The sequence below is a fragment of the Lucilia cuprina genome, chromosome 3, assembly GCF_022045245.1.
Source record: "Lucilia cuprina isolate Lc7/37 chromosome 3, ASM2204524v1, whole genome shotgun sequence".
Lineage (NCBI taxonomy): Eukaryota > Metazoa > Arthropoda > Insecta > Diptera > Calliphoridae > Lucilia > Lucilia cuprina.
The window spans coordinates 42,898,350-42,918,336 of NC_060951.1; the positions used below are offsets into that span (position 1 = coordinate 42,898,350).

The window sequence follows — 19,987 nt, forward strand, 5'->3', positions numbered from 1 at the left end:
TTACAAGTAATTAGAAAAAGTAGTCATTGTAAGTCACATGAATAAACGTATACAACATCTGTGTCTTCACTGGCAAGATGACTACTAATTAAGAAAGTATTTGTATAACACATTATTAGTAAGACCCAATTAGTTTACATCTATGTAATCCAGATAATATGTAGTATGTTGTTTTTGCTGGGTGACTAATACTTTACTGTAGAATGTTTAAACTGTATACTAGAATATTGACGAAAATATATTTTGCACAAAAGACAGACGGTTTATACCTAGTTCCTTGAAGATATTTTGTATAAAAATTTAATTGTTTACACCTATGAAAAAACGAGAAACGATTGCAATTTCCTACACTGAAAATAATCCATGCTCAACTTTACGAAAAACATTTCGTAACTTCTTTTCGTAATATTTAGAAACATTTCGTGAATAATTCGAAATATTATTTAATAAAACCCTTTTCTATTTTTACGAAAGTACGAAAAACTTTCGTAATATTTTTTCTTAAATTGTAGGGAAATTAAACATAATGATATTAATTATATTATGATTAAATAAAACTACAACATTTTTATAAAATTTAAGAAAAAGTATAATATTATACTCGAATTATTTTCATAAAAAAAATTAAAAATTCGTGTGGAGAATAATTTTGAACAAAAATTAGAAAATTTATTTTAAAATGAACAAAAATGTTTGAATAAATTAATATTTCGTAAGCTTTACCATATTTATTCAAAATTCCTTTTTTCAATTTATGTAAATTAATTTTTTCAAGAATGTTTTGCATTATACTAAAATAATTCGTACAATTTCGTATATATTACGAAAGAATTTCGTGGTGCGAAACAACGAACGATTCGTACAATGTACGACATTTTTCGTATATATTAGGCATGGATTTTGTCTATGTAAACCTTTTGCGCGAGGTACAGGCCGCAATTTTCAAGATAAGTTTATAAAATTTGCACCAAGCATGTTTTTTAGCACAGGGACGAAGCCTATAGAAAATGGTTTAAATCAGTCCATTATTTCACCTATCCCCCATACAACCTAACCTCCCGATTTGGGCTTTTGTCATATAATTACGTCAAATACACTATTATCTCTTTAAAACTTGCCACAATTAAGTTTTATATATAGGTATAAATGACACTGTAGATTTTCGTAATGATGGGCCTTATTTGACCCTAGCCCTCATACAAACCCCCCATTAAAAAATGTCTCAAACGTCTAAAATTGACTTGTAACCATTTTTATTGAAATGAAACTCAACAAAACTATCTAAAAATGTTTCCTTTTCCCAAATTTACCGAATTTCCCAAATTTACCCATGTTTGACCTATATTCTTACATAAAGCCTCATTTGCTTAAATTGCTTAAATACTTTAGAATTAAGGTAAAATTCAACATTAAAGTTTCTTCATGAAAAATAAAAACTTTAAAATTTAAACATTTTACTCATGGTGTAGGGTTGGCAATGCCCGACTATACTTTCCTTCTTCTTATACCCTACACCACTTTATTTTAAAATTTTGGTTCTACACCCACTTTAAAGCCTAACAATTGAATCGTAATTACTTTCTGTAGAAAGTAATATATTTAGTTTTGTCCGTCCATCTGTCTGTTTGTCCATTTCTGTATTTATGTAAATATTATGCGCAATTTTTAATATATTTTGATGAAAATAAACACATATTCTGCATTTGACCTAATTCTATTAAAATATTTATAATTGGTCCACTATTTCGTATAGCCCCCATTCTACCGTACATTGCGAATAGCGTTTTGTGCTCATAAATATGTTAAATGTTTATGTATTATTCCAAAAATCTGCAAAATTTAGTCGTAATTATACTGCTGATTTTTGTAGTGATCGATCCTTATGTGACCCTATGACCCATTTAAAGTCACCATCAGAAAATGACTTGATGGTAAAAATTCAATTATAAGCATGATATTCTACATAAATAAAGTATTTCTGAATTAACAATTTCACATAATAACTGGTGTAGGGTATCATATGATTGACCATGCCCGCCTAGAAATTTTTACTTGTTTTCATTTTATTAAATTGATCTGTAAAGGATGTTAATTTTTTAACTAAACTTCCAAAAATTAACAACAAGAAAATGTGTCTGCTCTCAAAAAAAAAAAAAAAAACCGTCTCTCACAAGATAACAAAATACATATTAACAAATTCATTAAATATCCATAAGAAACCCAACATTTTTTGCAAAAACCAAATATGAATAACACACATGCTGCTGCGGCAACCAAACAAAATAGAAAATACACAGGACGAGTAAAAATACCCTTTTCGAACATAATTTTCAAATAATAAATGCGTATCATAAACATAAGTGGCTTTAAAAAATTTATTGCCTTTACAATTAGTTGATAATTAGCTATGATTATGAAACCACACATATACAAATGTGCATAAACTGATATACACATGCACCATATACATACATACATACATTCTTAAAAATTTATAAAAGCTATAAATACAAATGAAAACGAGTGGCAAGTATACAAACAATTGTGGCAACCAGAAAAAAAAGTGGAAAAAAGGAAACCAAATAAAATTCACATTTTAACAAATGTAACCCTTTTATTTAAACTGTATTTAAGTATATACTTGTATGTGTTCTTATTGTTGTTGATGTAGTTGTTCTTGTTCTACACTTCTAAATAATGACTGTGGCATTATTATAAAAGTTAATGCTTTCATTTTTGTTAACAAAAAAATGCTCATGTATGTTAGGCGTTTCTACCTTTGTCAGCTTTAAAAAAGAAACTACCCTCTTCTAAAAAATGTTTTATAAGTTTTTTGTTTAAAATGTTTTTTGTTTCTTTTTTTATTAAGAAAAAGGTAGCAAATTATTATTTATGTAGTAAATCACAATTATGCAGAGTCTCTTAATAAAAAAAAACGACGAAAAAAAATTAAATGTGTACAAAAGAGTGTAAATAATTTTATACAAATAACCCAGTCACGTGGTGGTATTATTTATTAAAAGGCATCTTTAAAAATACATTTTGAATGGCACGGAAACGAATGGTTGTGTGATGATTGTTAAACAAAAAAAATTAAACTTTTTTTACGCTTGCGAACTCTAATGTTTTGTTGTTCTCGGTTTTTTTCCTCCACTGACATTTAACCTTGTTATTTTCAACGCTCATAAATTTGCATGAGTTTTGTGTATTCAGTTATTTTTGTATTTTTTATAATTTTCAAGATAAATTTGAATTCCTTTGGTATTTTGAATATTTTGTATGCGTAAAATTTTTCTTTCTTATATATGTTTTGTTTCGAAATGTACCCAGCAAAAACTTTACTTTTCAATGACAACTATATCATTATGGTTACATAGAAGTACTTTAATAACAACTTGATAATAATATGTTATATAAATACCTTTGACACCTTACCTGTTAATGAAAGTTTTTGCTGGGTATGAATGTACGCATAGAAAGTTATCATATGGAGCTAAAAAGTTTCCTTAATCCTAATATCCTAATAAGTATATATATAAATCTCTTTGTAAGTCTGTTCGTTTGTTCGTCAATCACGCCTAAACGGCTGGACCGATTTTTGGAACAATGATATAACAATAATATGAGAGTGTTATAGGCTATTTTTTCAGAAATGGGTGAAAAACGGGCAAAATGTGTACTTTTGATAATAAATGCTGATTTTGACTATCATTAAGCAATAGCATTTTCGATTAAACTACTTAATTTGTTAGAAATATATTTTAACAAAGTGCTGTTACGAAAATTTGACCGGAAGGGGACAAAAAATAGGGCAAATGGCGAAAATCCGACAAAATTAGTACTTTTGTGCTTTAAAGATGATTTTTTTCTATTCTTAAACCAAAATATTATAATTTTGGAGTTCGTTATAAGAAAGAAAAATTGTATGAAATTGTACTTGAGGTAATGAAAAAGTAGTTCGTTTTATCGTAATGGCCGAGTTCGTTATAGGAGATGTTTTTTGTTTCTAATAACCGAGTTTTTGTTATAAGCGAGTTTATTTGTTCGATCATTGTCATTGTGGAATATTAGACATTAATGTTTCGTAACACAGAAAAAATAATCAGTAGTTTATTATACCCTACACCATTTTAGTGGAGAAAGTATATTGGGTTTCTGCTGATGTTTGTAATGAAATTTGGTACATGACCTTCTATTATACCAGGGATGAAACCAATTGAAAATGGTTAAGATCGGTCAATTATATACCCTAGCCCTTGTATACCTTATACCTTATAATCAAACTACAGGTCGCAATTTTAGAGATAATTTTGGCACATGATCTTTTATGGTAGTGTAGTAGACGAAGCCTATTGAAAATAGTTAGCATTGGTCCATTATTTCACGTAGGCCCCATAGAACTGAACCCGCCAAATAAGGCTTTTAAGTTCATAATTATGTTTAATATACTCGTATCTCGACAAAAAGCTGCAAAACCAAGTTCTGTTCTATCTTGATGACCCTGATGAACTTTATAATTATAGGGCCTCATTTGACGCTAGCCCCTCTAAAAAGCCCCCATCAAAATTTTAATTAAATATACACAGTTATATTAAGCAGTAAATGGCTTTAGTATATCAGAGGCAAGGTACAATTCAACTTAAATGCTTTATTATGAAAACGAAATCACATTTTATTCATATACAGGTGTAGGGTATTATATGGTCGGCCTCGCCCGACTATAACTTCTTACTTGTTTTTAATTAACATGTTTATCTCTTTCTTTAATTTGCCTTTAAACAAATTTTTATTTGTCTTAATTATCTTGTTGTTTGAAACCTAAGTGTACAATTTTGATTAAATTATTAATTGATTCATTAAAATTTTTAATTGATTGAAAACAATTTTCTGTCCTACTTTTCTATTTTATTTATTTGTTAATATTTTATTTCGAATTTTTGTGCTAGAAATATTTATAATTTTTAAATAGTCAATAAAATTTTAGTTATTTAATATTCAAGTTTCTTGACAATTTATGAAACACTTTTGTGTTCAATTGTGACAGTGAAGTGATATTTTTGTAAATGCTGAACGCATTGTCAAAGGTCGAGTATTCTTTTTACATTGTCTATAATCGGTTAATAATTTGATTGTTTTAATTACCTTATTTATTGATTTTTAAAAAATGATCTAAATTATTTTCAGTCTTTGCAATTAATGTTTTGATCCAAAAATTCCATGGCTCTTGCATCCCAAAATTTTTTTGCCAAGTCTAGTCAATAAACCAACATGTTCTTATTTCACTCTATTAAATTTTTTGTAAATTAATTTACAAATTAAGTGCATTTTACTGTGATAAGTCATCCTATATCATTAACAATTTTCTCCAAAAAATGTTTTATGTTTTAGGTAAATAAACCTTTAAATATTCAATAACCTACTCTTAGCAGTTCAATTTTATAGAACTTTTGTAAACAACACTTTACAAGTCTGGCAGATGTCATTAGTCTATCTTCATTTGTTTTTATTTTGTTTTTCTTGTTACATAAACTTATTCAAACAATTTATTATGCGTTTGAAAAATATTCAATATAACTGCGTTCTTGTCTGGGGAATAATATACGACATTGTTTAAATTAACAATTTTTCGCTTATTGAATTGACGTAACAATACGTTACGTTATTTTCTACAAAAAATTCAAATATTTCTTGACTTTTAAATTTTGAGTATAGGTATTTAGCAATAATATGTAAGGTTATCTGTTAGAGATTATTCGGTTTAAATTTTTGTTTGGCTTACTTACCGGGTAAGCGGGCAAGTTATGTGGGAGCTAAGTAAAACAACTTAAAGGCCCTTCACACAATCACACATTAACTATATAATTATATTATGATAGATTATATTATAATAAAGTAAGATGGAAACAGCTGGTTTACATGTTTTGTATATGTTTACATAAAAGTAAAAGAAAGTCCACTGATTGTCAAATTTTCTATACGCATTTTATTTCATTACACGCAGAAAAAAACATTGTTGTGGTAAACATATTCTAAGAGTAACATATTATGGTTAAAATTATGATTCTAGTCTAAATATATTGTGGTTATTGTAACAATTTTAAAATATCATATTATGATTAAAAACAGTTGAAATATTTTATAAAAATATTTTTTATTTACCGTAATGTGATGAAAATGTCTTGTAATAATATGTATCGAAATCAAATTTATTTTATTTACAGAATCAATAAAAATACAGTTTCTACAAAAATAAAAAGTAGAAACCTACAATACATGACACGATTTACAAATTTCAAGGTTATTCACAAAAACATAACTACATTATTCTATACAAAGTGAAAAACTTATACATATAATGTTATAAACCAAATGAGAATTATTTCAACTCAAAACAACACAACAAAAACTAATATGTGTGAGGTGTGTGGCTAAAGTTGTTTTGTTGTTGTAACAGCAGACATAGAACAACATAACATATAATGGTTATTTATTTCAACATAACATACAATGTTTATATAACATATATCAACATAACATATAATGGTTATTTGATAGCTTAAATGGTTGTTAGTAACATAATATGCTTTCATCGTTACCATTATTGAATTATTGAAAAAAAATATTTTTCAGTGAATCATACACAAATTAATAATTGTCATGAACATGAAAATGAATACAGTAACAACAATATTGTTTAAATTGAATTAAAATAACAATTATATGTTCTTGATAACAATATATTGTTAGAGTGAACATAGTTTAGTTTTAATAACCATGCGGAACTATGTTTTTCTCTGCGTGTGGGTGATGGTTTCATTACATATTGCTTTTAGATGATCCCATCCATACTCTTCTGCACAAAATTTTCACAGTTCATATTACTTGTGTGTGCTTGTAAAGTGGGCTTTAGTAAGTTAGGCTGTAATGATAATTATTCATGATAAAGAAGTTATTTTTTTCAAGAGGATTCATAGGGGATTAGAGGTAAATATATTTCCATTAGTGAATTTTGACCATCAAGTCATTTTCTAAAGAGGTGTTTACATTGAGGTTAGAGTTAAATGGTGCCCGATTATTAAAAAATTCTTGTGTGTTGTTTAAAGTTCTATAAAACTAAGTTTAGCTGAATTTTGTAGACACAATAGAACATTTAACGCAATTACGAGCCCAAAAGCCCTATTTGGAGGATAGGGTTGTATAAGGGCTATGTGAAAATATTGACCGATTTCAACCATTTTCAACAGTGTTCCATATTTCATTAAATTATATTGAAAATTGCGTCATGTAGGGTGTGCACAAGGTAGGCATGGACAGACCGACGACGGACAGACAAAGAAACTGATTTTGATCCGATTGGTTAACTTTAAGGTGGATGTAGGATCAATTATAGGATGTTGCAAACATCAATTAACTTAATTAATTTTTTAATAAATTTTTAACCGAAAAGCCTCCTTTGACTATAAATAGTTAGTTGATTAGTTAGTTAATTAGTTAGTTAGTTGGTTAGTTAGTAATTTAGTTAGTATGTTAGTTAGTTAGTTAATTATTTACTTAGTTAGTTAGTTAGTTAGTTAGTTAGTTAGTTATTTAGTTAGTTAGTTAGTTAGTTAGTTAGTTAGTTAGTAAGTTAGTAAGTTAGTAAGTTAGTTAGTTAGTTAGTTAGTTAGTTAGTTAGTTAGTTAGTTAGTTAGTTAGTTAGTTAGTTAGTTATTTAGTTAGTTAGTTAGTTAGTTAGTTAATTAATTAGTTACTTAGTTTAGCTAACTCATCCTTAAACCTTTAAATTTTTTGTACCTTTTCACTTTTCCCAGACAAGCGCCCTTAGAATCTTTAGCGAAATAATGTGCTTATATTGTCTGATTCTAACGAAAAACTTTTGCAAAGTAAAAAGTTATAAACTCCTTCGATTGATTAAAACTTAATCGAATAATCGATTAAAATCTCATAAATAAATTTCAAGTAGATCAACATCTATTACTTTCTATTACGTTAAGGTTGTTTAGATTGAATTCAGTCACACATAAAAATTTTATATTCATACATTAATTTTACATTTATGCGTAAATACACAAATGGATTCAACTGCTGAATAAGTGTGTATGTATGTATGTATGTATGTATGTATGTATGTATGTATGTATGTATGTATGTATGTATGTATGTATGTATGTATGTATGTATGTATGAACGTAATAAACGCTTATGTCAGGTATATTAATGACAAATTGCTTAATGTCTTTACAGGCTGTTTAAACATGCACGTTTTTCCAGAGACCCAGTTGGAAAAATATATTTTTGCAAATAATTCTTTTACTCCCATGAACTTCAACCATTGATTTCCACCAGGACTAAATTACACTTTCGTTTACATACAAATCTATCTTAGCGTTTAGTTAAGCAGCATAAACATTGAACAATGACAAAGGAATAAAAAAAAGAAAACTGTTTTAGATCATTTGCCATTCGTAGGTTTAAACTTTGACAACCATAAATCTTTGGTGTTTTTTGTTTTTGTTGTTGTTGTTTATATTATATTTTTATATTTACGTTTCTGTGAATTTAACCTTTTTTACTTAGGAACTTCTGTTAACATCCATCAGCAGCATGAAAATGAAATTCTACATGATTTTATTTTGTCATTTCAATATAATATTATCGTTCTATTCATGGGTTGTTTGTTTTGTTGTTGGTTTAGTATATAAAATATATTTTATGTTGTTGTCTTCTTCTTGTTGTTGTTGTTCTTTAAACATTAAGATTTATGTTTTTAACATCAATGAAATTAATTCAGGTAGCATCATTAGTCAAGATTATAGGTTACAATATCACATGGCATTAGATATTTGGCATCAAAGGATTTCTGTTTTATTATAAAATGTTACTACAGATTCTTCATACATTTACAACACAATAACAAATTCGAACACATTTACACTATGTAGATAAAGAACAAACATACAAACCTAAACCCTGCAGACTTTTGAGAAAAAAAAAAATTGTTTTTTTTTCTAAAAATATTCAACTATTCTTTTAACTATATTCTTTATAGAATTCATTCATTGCATGAACATAAATTTCATAAATTTCAAAGTTTAAGCATGTTCACTTCATTTATGTAAAATTAGTCGTCTAATCTACCGGGCAATTACCCAATATACTCAGTCATGCACAACACGTTGTATTCGAAAGTGTGTACATTTGTAAGTTAATGTTGCTAAATAAATTATAACAAAAAGGAGAAGAAAGATTAAGCAACAGATTTTGTAGTATTGTCAAATCTTATAGAAGCCCTTTGAGAGTATCGTTTTCATATTAACCTTCCTGTCCCCTTTTTACTAGTTGTATGTCAATAGAAGTCAAACAAAAGTTTGAACTAATAATGGAAAATGTTTAGTTTGAAGTTTTAGTATAAAATTAATTGGATTTTAAGTGTAATTAGTATATTATGAGATATTTTAAAGCTAATAAGATATAATACTTTAAAAATTAGTTAATACAAGTGAAACAATTTGTATAGAAGCAAAATATAGTCGAAATTTAAATAGGAGCCTGAAAGTGGGCGTTTACTATTTTTAGTATAAATACTTCTTGTGGGTACTTAGTAGTGGGCGTGGCACAATTAATATTATTTTAACAGATGTCGAACAAAATATTGTTCCAAAATCGGACATTAGTAATTTTATAAATTTAATGTTAAGTCACTTATGGTTAAAAGATTTATCGTTATTTTCATATTATTATTTTCCATCTAACAAATTTTATTATCATTTTACTTAATATATTGACAGAATTATTTTCTACTTAACAACAATTCATTTACAAGTATGTATTAAATAACAAAATATTTTAATTAAATTTATAACTTACATTTAATGTTAAAATTATTGTTGTAAGATATAATTAAAATAACACTTGATAATAAGCATTATTATGATGATTTAACATGATTTTTATATTGTTGTGCAACATATTGCGACATGATACAAAGTTTTACTAAATAATAATAATGTTTAAGTCGTAGATGTTAAACAGAGTCATTTTAATTTAAAAAAGTAAAAGTTTAAAAATAAATTGGGAAAATAATTAAATTAGATTATTTGAAATTAATTTGTGACAAGACATACTAGTAACGTAAAATTTGGAAAATAAAATTGGAAAAAGAATTAAATTAATTGAAATATATTTGCAACAAATAAGAGACTTAAGTCGAAGATGTTATGAATTTTAATTAATTACGAATAGTTATAAAAATAATATTATATTAGTATTATAATATATATTTTTATTGAAATCATGTTGCAATAGAAGTTTTGCAAATTTTCATAAAATTGTCTTCAGAAATACGAGCTTTTTATTATGTGTTACAATGTCTACATGGATGGAAAGACGGACGGACATGACAAATCAATGTGATTTTGATTCTATTGTTTTTATCACTAACTCATTAGTTAATAGAAAAATAATACATTGAGTTAAAATGCTAATAAAACTTTTTCACTACATCTTCATTAGCAATTTAATTCAATATTTAAACACGGTGATTTAATTAGAAACAAGTACTTCCAGGATCGCTTACAAATAGGGAGCTAAAGAATTACTTGGAATTTCTCTTACAAAGAAGTTATTTTGTTTAGAGCATAATATATAATATTACTTTACTTGCAACAGCATCACTCCTTGGCTCATATTGTAATGCCCGTTTATCTCATAGAGTCGGTGATTTATTTATACTTCAACTTCAACTTCGTGAGAAGGGTATTTATAAGTTTTACTTTCCGTTTGTAATTTCTACAATATAATTTTCCGAACCCAAAAGGTATATATATATATTCTACATATAGGTAAAAAAGTCGATTAAGCCATGTCCGTCTGTCTGCCCATCTGTATGTTTGTTAAAATCAGTTTTTGGAAGACCCTAGACATCTGCGAGACCCGAATCTTCTATAATTATTTTCGCAATTTTTATTAATGATATAGTTAATAAGCAACAACAACAACACTATGTATTGAAAAAAGTGCAGTATGTGTGAATGTAGTTGGTTTTATTGTGTAGTGTATTTTGCTTTTGTTTTTTTGTGTATTTCGTTTCGCATGTTTGGATATCCGTTGGCTTCATTGCGTTGTGTATTTTGTTGTTTTACAGTGAGGAGGGAATTATGCGTTTGTGATGACGTTTGTAGCAATTTTCGATGTAACATGCATACAGTTATTTTGGCTGAAGGATGCACGCTATTGAAAATGGTTGAAATTAGTCCATTATTTCGTCTAGTGCTTTTGGGCTTATAATAATGTTAAATGTTCAGTATGTCAACAAAAAAACATAGTTTTAAAGAAGTTTAAATGACAATCCAATTTTTTTTTAATTTGATCCTAGCTCTTATACAAGCTCTCCTTCAGAAAATGTCTTGAATATAGCACTCTTACTTGTTTCACTTAATTTTATTAAAATCAGACTGCGGCTTTAATAAGCAACATTATAGGAATTTGGCTTTAAATGTTTGCGATTTGTTTGTTTGTCTCTCTTAAGGATTAATGGTGAATTTTAATCCAAAATACCAAGCTCAGTACCATTTTCTATTCCCAGTTAACTAATTTTCCTGTTTTTTTTTTTGACTAATTTTCCTGAACTATAATTTTTGTATATTATCCGAATTATTCTGATTTTAAAAGGAAATTAATATAAATATAATAAAAAATATAAATATATATATAAGAAATATAAGAATAAAACAATTAAAATTTTCTATTCGCAATCTCAAGAGCTCCTCACATAAATTTTTTATTTCTTTTAAATACTTATTGATATTTAATTCCAACTATTGCAAAGAAATTCTTAAAAATATAAAAACTTTACAAATACCCATACATAAGGAACATACATATTGGGTAATATATGAATGTGTTAGAAGTAGTTATGTGAAGAATAAATCAATGAATGAATGAATGTTGGGATATATTGTCATATAGAATTTAACTATTAATCCAGTTACCAGTTGTCACCATTTGAGCCATTCATAACATGAAATTGCTTTCTAAATTGCATTTTGGATTTAAATGCAATCAAACAAACATACAAAAATATTTACACTCGCACACACACACATACTACACAGTCTGCAGCAACAAAGTACCTACCCGGTTATATCCTGGCACCCATTCTATGCGGGCTTCAATGAATTTGTACAAATAATTGCTATTCAGTATAACAACAAAAACTATAACACTCTTTTAGTTTATGTAAAGAAATGGGGTACCTACCCACACTTATACTCACACACTTGCCATTAGAATTTCAATAGAAATTTCACTCAACAATGTTTATGTAATAGTTTATGTGAGAAAGTTAGTGCGTTTGTGTATGTGTTGCTTTTTGCACTTTATACTATGGCTCTCAAAGGAGTAAGGGAACTCAGACAGAGTTACAAGTGATTTGAAAGTGAATCGTGTTTGTTAGGGATTTATAGGCATCTAAATACTTACATCCAAACATGTTACACATTTAGACATACTTAGATGCGATATGTACATGGTTCGTCTAACAATTGCGAGTAAGTCAAATAAACTCCTGCGATTCCTTAACGTTATTAAAGTTTTAATAAAATGTACATACACACATACATATGTATGTATGTATATATGCAATTACATGCTTATGTTCACATGCATATTTATTCAAACATATGAAGGTACATTTGTATATACAGAGATATGTACATATTTATACTCAAAAGGTAATATAATGCATGAATTGCATATGTATTTTTAAATGTTAAAGGGTTTTGTAATATTTACGTAAGATTTAAATTTAAAAATAACTTAGTTATATAATCTCTGTTAAAAAGATTATACAATTAATACATTGTATGTCCTTTCATCTGTCAGTTCTTAAAATGTTATTTATTTAGGGGTCTATAAATAAGCATGGATAAACGATTAATAGCATGCTTTCCACTTAACTTTTAACTTTTATTAAATGTATTTCCTCAATAGCATATCTGAAAGAATTATTAAATAATTTGCATATGGAAGATATTTGTGGTCTTAAGAAAATTGTTATCGAAAAACATACATACAGACAGACATTTAAACAAAATAACTTTTAAAGTCAATAATTTTCATAACTTTTTAATGGACTTCTATGCAAACGAGTTTTGTACTTTGCGAACTTTTACTCTTATGTAAAAAACCTATTCAACTGACAAACGTGTATATTATTTGCCATGACTATTCGGAAATAGCAATCATTAGACCCAAGATAACGATAATGATTCCCTAAAGTTGCTCTGAATATCACCCAATATCAGCTCTTATTTTTTTTCATCATAACGAAATTCAAGTATATTCCCCTCCAACCTCAACAAGATAATTGCGAACATGATTATTACGAAATTTTTAACAAGAATAATCTGTATTCGGAGCTGGAAGATAATGTCATATTATAATTGCAGGGGAAAAGAGTTGGTGCCGTGACTGTATACACTTGTAATGATCAAATGTATCCACCGCTCTTCCTTAGAATGAATCGACTTGTGAAATCGGTAGCTAATAGGGCAGAGGTTCGGACTTGGTCTTATCCCAGTTATTTGAGAGTATATTTTGGGGTGATGGATGCATGTGTATGCAGACCTTATCCACCTGTACATCTAGATTGAATGTATCGTATGTTTTTTCAATGAGTGTGTCGGATGAATAAGAAACTCAGCAAAGGAAGAACTTCCAAAGAAGCGAAAAAGAAGTAGTATTTACTCCATGGATGTGCTGAAAAAGACCTGAAGAAGTTATGATTTTAACACAGGCTTGTCATCGGAGGGATGTCCTTTTTATTTTATTCCAAATTCACTACATCTAAAGTCATTCTCAGGAAGTGCTACTTTTAAAGTGGAAGTACTTCGTTTTATTTTTGCTGTGGAGGTGTAAATGGTAATGAATAAAAGGTATTTTATTCAACCAATGCCATTGAATTTTTCTTCTTTGTCATGATATGTTCAGGGTTTACTCAATTCCTACCAGATTGAACATAGTGTGTTCTATGTGAGCAAGAGCAAGTAGTCGGCATAGTTGGTAGATTCGTGTTTCACTATTGCGTAAACATAAACAGTGATCTACATATTTAAATCTCGTAAGTTAAATACATACATTACAAAGCTCAAATACTTGAGAAAAGTGCTTGTTCATGGACCGGCAGAACCATTCACAAAAATTTTCAATGGCGTGTCAGAAGCACTAAGGAGCGGTGCATTTAATCAGCTCACCATAAGGTTTAAAAAGTACCACTTCTAGCCCCTATAACGATGTCCTTGTATCTACCTTATGTTCAGTGACGTTGACTATAATATCCTTTCACATGAAAGGGTACAATGTACAACATATTGCCTAGTATTATGATTAACAGAACTGCTTTTAAGTAGGGCGTGTTTTCTAATCTCTTAATTAACATTGCCCTCGACTCTATTATGTAGAATGCAACAAACTTTAATTAAGGTGTAAGGTAAATTTCGAGACACCCTTTATGTGTGGTATTAATTTTAATCATAAAGTTTTATTTAATATGCAATAAGTTTTTTAATATATATCTTTGTTTAAAAGTATTATATGTGTATGTGTATTTTTGCAAATAGATTTAAGTTTTGCATAAAGACTTTAATTAGATAATGGGATTATTTTCATACACTATATTCTTCAATTAATTTAAATTTATTTATTAATAATAACAGCTAAAGCATCATAGAAATCATAAAAAGATCATTCTTTGTAAATTCAATCATTATAAAACAAATAAACTTATTAATTAGAATAAAAAGAAAAATCTGTAATGCAATCTTTTAACGAGCAAAAAATTTCCTACAAATTACGTTTCAAATTACAAATGAAGGGCTTTAAGCTATATATTTCGATTTGATTATACTAGCAGAACACTCTTTCCTTTTTTTATTACAAAGAAAACTGCTTTCATAAATCAATTTCCAGAGAAGTTACAAATTCATTTCATTATTATCCTTTTTAAATCCCCAACAACAATAACATTTACCAATTACCTGCCTGTAAATTTATTTATTTTAACTTGCTGCAGACGGAAACTGAAACCTAAAACGAAATAACCAAACAAATCTCTGTGATACATAATATTTGATTTAATGTATTTTAAATTTAAACTTTCAATTTATATTCCATTATTTTTGCAAACCCTTAGGAATACGATATGATTTCAAATCAGAGTTAGTAAAGTCGTCAACATTTTATTATTTTTTTAGATATATAATTTGTTTTAAAAAGTATTGATTATATTCCTAAATTTTAATAACACTAAAAACTGAAATTCCTCCTGGACTAACAAGAAAAATATTTGATATTTTACAGTAGATTAAAAATTTTACATACAAATTTGTTAAGAATACAAAAACAAAAGAAAGGAAATAATTTTAATGCTCCTACGCTCAGAGATCCTTTTTTTCTATGTAACACAAGAAATATTTTTATTTAGATACTTTATGAAAAGAAATCCAATAAAAATTCTAGTTAAACAAAAATATCCTGTATCCGAAGTGAGTGTTTTAATGTATTTTCATATTCATATTACAAGTGCAAACAGTATATTTTCATTGTAACCCTTTTTAAATTATTCATAATCTATTACACTTTGAAGTTAACCCAAATCCAAATTCAACAAAACACTACAGCACAGAGCAACATAAAAAACATAGTATAAAACTAAGTGAAATGATTATATAGAATAAAAAAAATTTACATGTGTTGGGATAAAATTTTCAAAATGTATTTTGAATCTGTATCTGTGTCTGTATATCTAAAGGGGATTTACAATACATTACAATCTATGTATTGCAAACTTTATCTACTTACATACACTATCTAGTATGTGGATACATGTGTATATAAAGGAATAAACATACTCCCTATTTGGATTATAACAATTTTTATAGGTTTCCCCCAAATACTTGTACACGATGGCAAGAGGTTGTTGAATAAATTGAAATTTATAGTAAAAACATTATAATAAAAATAAAAAACAAAACCTGGCATAGAATCATATATAGTGTCTATGATTTTATGCATACTACACTCGTACAGGCTTGAATGCATAGACATTTACTATTATACACATCCTTTACTGTTTTTGTGTCTGTATTTTTCTATGTATGTATATAGGTTATGGTCTAAAATTGAGGGGAAAGGTAAATTCTGGAGCATGGGATGCTATTAATATGCTTTTTGGGAAAAGTTAAAAGGATATTTTTAAAGATTCTTAAGAAAAATTTTAATTTTATAGAATAGTTTCAAAAAATTTTCTTTTAGTAGAGAATTTTTAAAAATTCTCTTTTTAAAGAGAATTTTTAAGTCATTTTTTTTCTTTAGAAAATTTTTTATGAATATTCAATTTTTATAGAAAATTTTCAATTTAATTTTTTTTATAGAAAATTTTCAATTTAATTTTTTTTTATAGAAAATTTTCAATTTAATTTCCTTATATAAAATTTTTAATAAATTTTCTTTTTATGGAAATTTTTCGATAAATTTTTTTGTAGAAAATGTTCAATAATTTTTTTTCTATAGAATATTCATTTTTCAATAAATTTTCCTTTTAAAGAGAGTTTTCTAAGAATTTTCTTTTTATAAAAAATTTCCAAAGAATTTTCTATATGAAATGTTCTTTAAATTTAAATTTCTATGAAAATTTAAATTTTATTATTTTTTGTATTTCTGTAAATCTAAAATAAATTTTTTATTTATTGAATATTTTTATTAAAATTTGTTTGTCAAAAAATTTTCTTCTTATCGAAAATTTTTAATAAATTTTCAGAAATTTTTGTTCTATAGAAAATTTTCAATTAAATTTATTTTACAGAAAATTTTCAATGAATTTTCTTTTCATACAAATTTTTCAATGATTTTTCATTCCATACAAAATTTTTCAATGAATTTTCTTCCTGTACAATTTTTTCAATGAATTTTTTTCCATACAAAATTTTTAATGAATTTCCTTTCTATAAAAAATATTTATTGATAGAAATATTTAAATATAGAAAATTTTGATTCAATTTTTTATAGAAAATTTTCATTAAATTTTTTTATAGAAAATTTTCATTAAATTTTTTATAGAAAATTTTTTAATAAATTTTCATTTTTGTAAACATTTTGAAATTAATTTTCTTTTCATATTTTCAATGAATTTTCTTTTTATAAAAAAATTTCCATAAATTTTCTCTTTATAAAAAGCTATCAAAAAATTTTCTTTTTTGTAAAAATTTTTTAATTAATTTTCTTTTCTAGAAAGTTTTTAATGAGGTTTCTTATATAGAAAATTTTCAATAAATTTTATTTTTATAGAAAATGTTTGAAAAAATTTTCCTTTTCACAGATAATTTTTAATGAATTTTTTTATTTAAAAAAATTTGAATAAATTTTCATTCTTGGAAATTTGTTTTTTATATTTTTTAAAGTTTTTTTTCTAGATCTTTTTCCTTAAAAAAAATTTCAAAAAATTTTCTTTTAAGATAAATGTTCAATACATTTTCTTTTTAGATAAGTTTTGATATATTTAATTTTAAATAAATTTTTATGTCCGTCCGTTTTTATCTCCATCTGTCGGTTGTTTTCCTTTGTTGGAAGATAATTCATTAACCATTCCTACGTCTATTTGGTAGTCATTTTGGCTTTCTGTGTGTTTGCTTCTGTCCGTCTATCTTTCCTAAACAAAAGTTTTGTGTTTTTTGGTCCTTATTATACTAGATAAATACATATATGTCCATCTATCTCACACAAGTCACAAAAGTAATCAAAATGTGGATTTTTATAAATATGTATAATATCCATATTTCTGCCTTCTATTCTGTTTGTCTGATTGTCAACCTTTCATCATGTTTTATTTCTACTATAGCTTTTTAATGCTAAAGAAAATTAAATTTTTACAAATTTACTTTTTTCTTTTGAAATTCTTCATTTCTACTCATGTTATTTTCCATTTAACTGATCTAGATAAATTGACAATTTTGCCATTATCTACTTTATATCATCAATTTCCTAATTTAACTCTCCTCCAACTCATTTATTTCATTTGTTTTATTGACTTATGTTAAGAAAATGTTTTTAAATAAATAAATCTATATAAATAAAATTAAGAGTACCTTGCCTTTTTATTTATTCACATCTTTTCATTATATCTAATGGCATCAAAGTCAAATCTATTGTTTCTAAATAAATAAGATCAAGTGTTATGTGACATAACTTATTTACTGATATAAATATCAGACAACAAACCATCAAATAAGCAACAATTCATCCATCTTTAAACAGAAAAATACGAAATGACTCTTATCTCAATCTAATATAAACATATATGTACCTCTACATACTTTTATAACTAAATATAAATACATACGTATATACTTTTGTATATGTAATACATATACATGTTTATGTATATGTATGTATTTACAAATAAATATAAAAAAATATATGACGGCATTTTTGTATGAAGAAATCTTTTCTTAGAGATTTTTCCGCAACTGAAAGGAAGGCAAAGTGCAGCAACGACAACAACAACAACAAAAACTATTAAAAACGGAAATAATAGTAAATATAATGGAGAATACAACAAAAACAAACACTTATTTTTGGTTGCGCTCAATTTTATTTCGAAATCATTTTCATAGGATTCACTGAATGAATCAGTGACTGAGTGACTGAATGAATGTTTTCAGGATTTGCAGGTTTGCTGCTGCAGTTGTTTGGGTTGACTGTAACACTTACGGAGTAAGGGTTATATATTTTTTGTTTTTGCTTTATGCATCCATAGAGTGCAACAAGAATAAGAGTTTTATAGTTTTGTTGCAACCTTAAATGGGTAGAAAGAATATGTATGATAAACTTTGTTTGTAGTTATTGTTGTTTTTGCGTGTATTCATGTGAATTTCTTGTGAAAAGGAATACATACTATCGTTTTTGATATAAAGGTCAATAGTTCGATTTTGTCAATTTACGGCAAATGGATCCCATGTGAATGAGAATGACTTTAAAATGTTTAAGACTGATGTAGCATAAAGATCTCCAATCTCTCTGCAAATCTGTTAAAAGATAGCTTTATATGTATCTAATTATATTTAGTTATAATATTATTGGGCTCGATTTTAAACCGGAATTTCCCATATACATATATTCGTACATATTTTTGAATATATACTTTTTTAATCATTTTATCATTTATGTAAAAACCAACTGCTGGTATCTTGTCTGAATATAACTACTCTTAACTTGCTTTAACCATTATTGTAATATTTTATGTTTGTATACATGAGTATAAAGAAAGACTCAGTATCAGAAAAAACTAAAAAAAAAAAATACAAAATAGTTTGTAACAGTTAAATATGTATAGAAACGATATGAATGATAGAATATGTATAAATACAAACAAAACATGACACAAACATAGACATCATATCTAAGGATAAAGCTTAGGGTGGTCCTGCAACAAAATAGATATGTACATTTTAAACAAATTTTAAATGTTTTTGTAAAAGAATTATATCTAACCCAACATATAGCACCATGCTAATGTGAATATATTCAGATTCTTTTGAACTTTTGCTTGCCATATTTAGATACTTTAAATTGTCTGTATATTTAAGTAAGAATGTCTATGAGTCTGTGCCTATGAGATCTGGTAGTGTGTTTTTTAAGTATGTGTGTAAGTGAGTGAGTGAGAGTGTGAGTAAGTATAAAATAGGTTTAGTAATCTTTTCACAAATTGTTATAATCACATGATAAAAAGTGTATATCAAAATGCGATATTTTGCTTAGAATAAAAACAACAGAAGTCTATTAAATGAAAATTAGAAGGTCTATGACCATACGTTTACTAATTTTTACTGAACTAGAACTAGAACTGAACTAGAACTGAACTAGAACTGAACTAGAACTGAACTAGAACTGAACTAGAACTGAACTAGAACTGAACTAGAACTGAACTAGAACT

General features: G+C 26.6%; 1 long non-coding RNA gene across 1 annotated transcript in view; it reads left to right on the forward strand.

Annotated features, from left to right (window-relative positions):
* LOC124419128 overlaps positions 1–19,987 on the forward strand; it is a 154,156-nt gene that overhangs the window by 17,496 nt on the left and 116,673 nt on the right. The gene's annotated exons all lie outside the window — the stretch shown is intronic.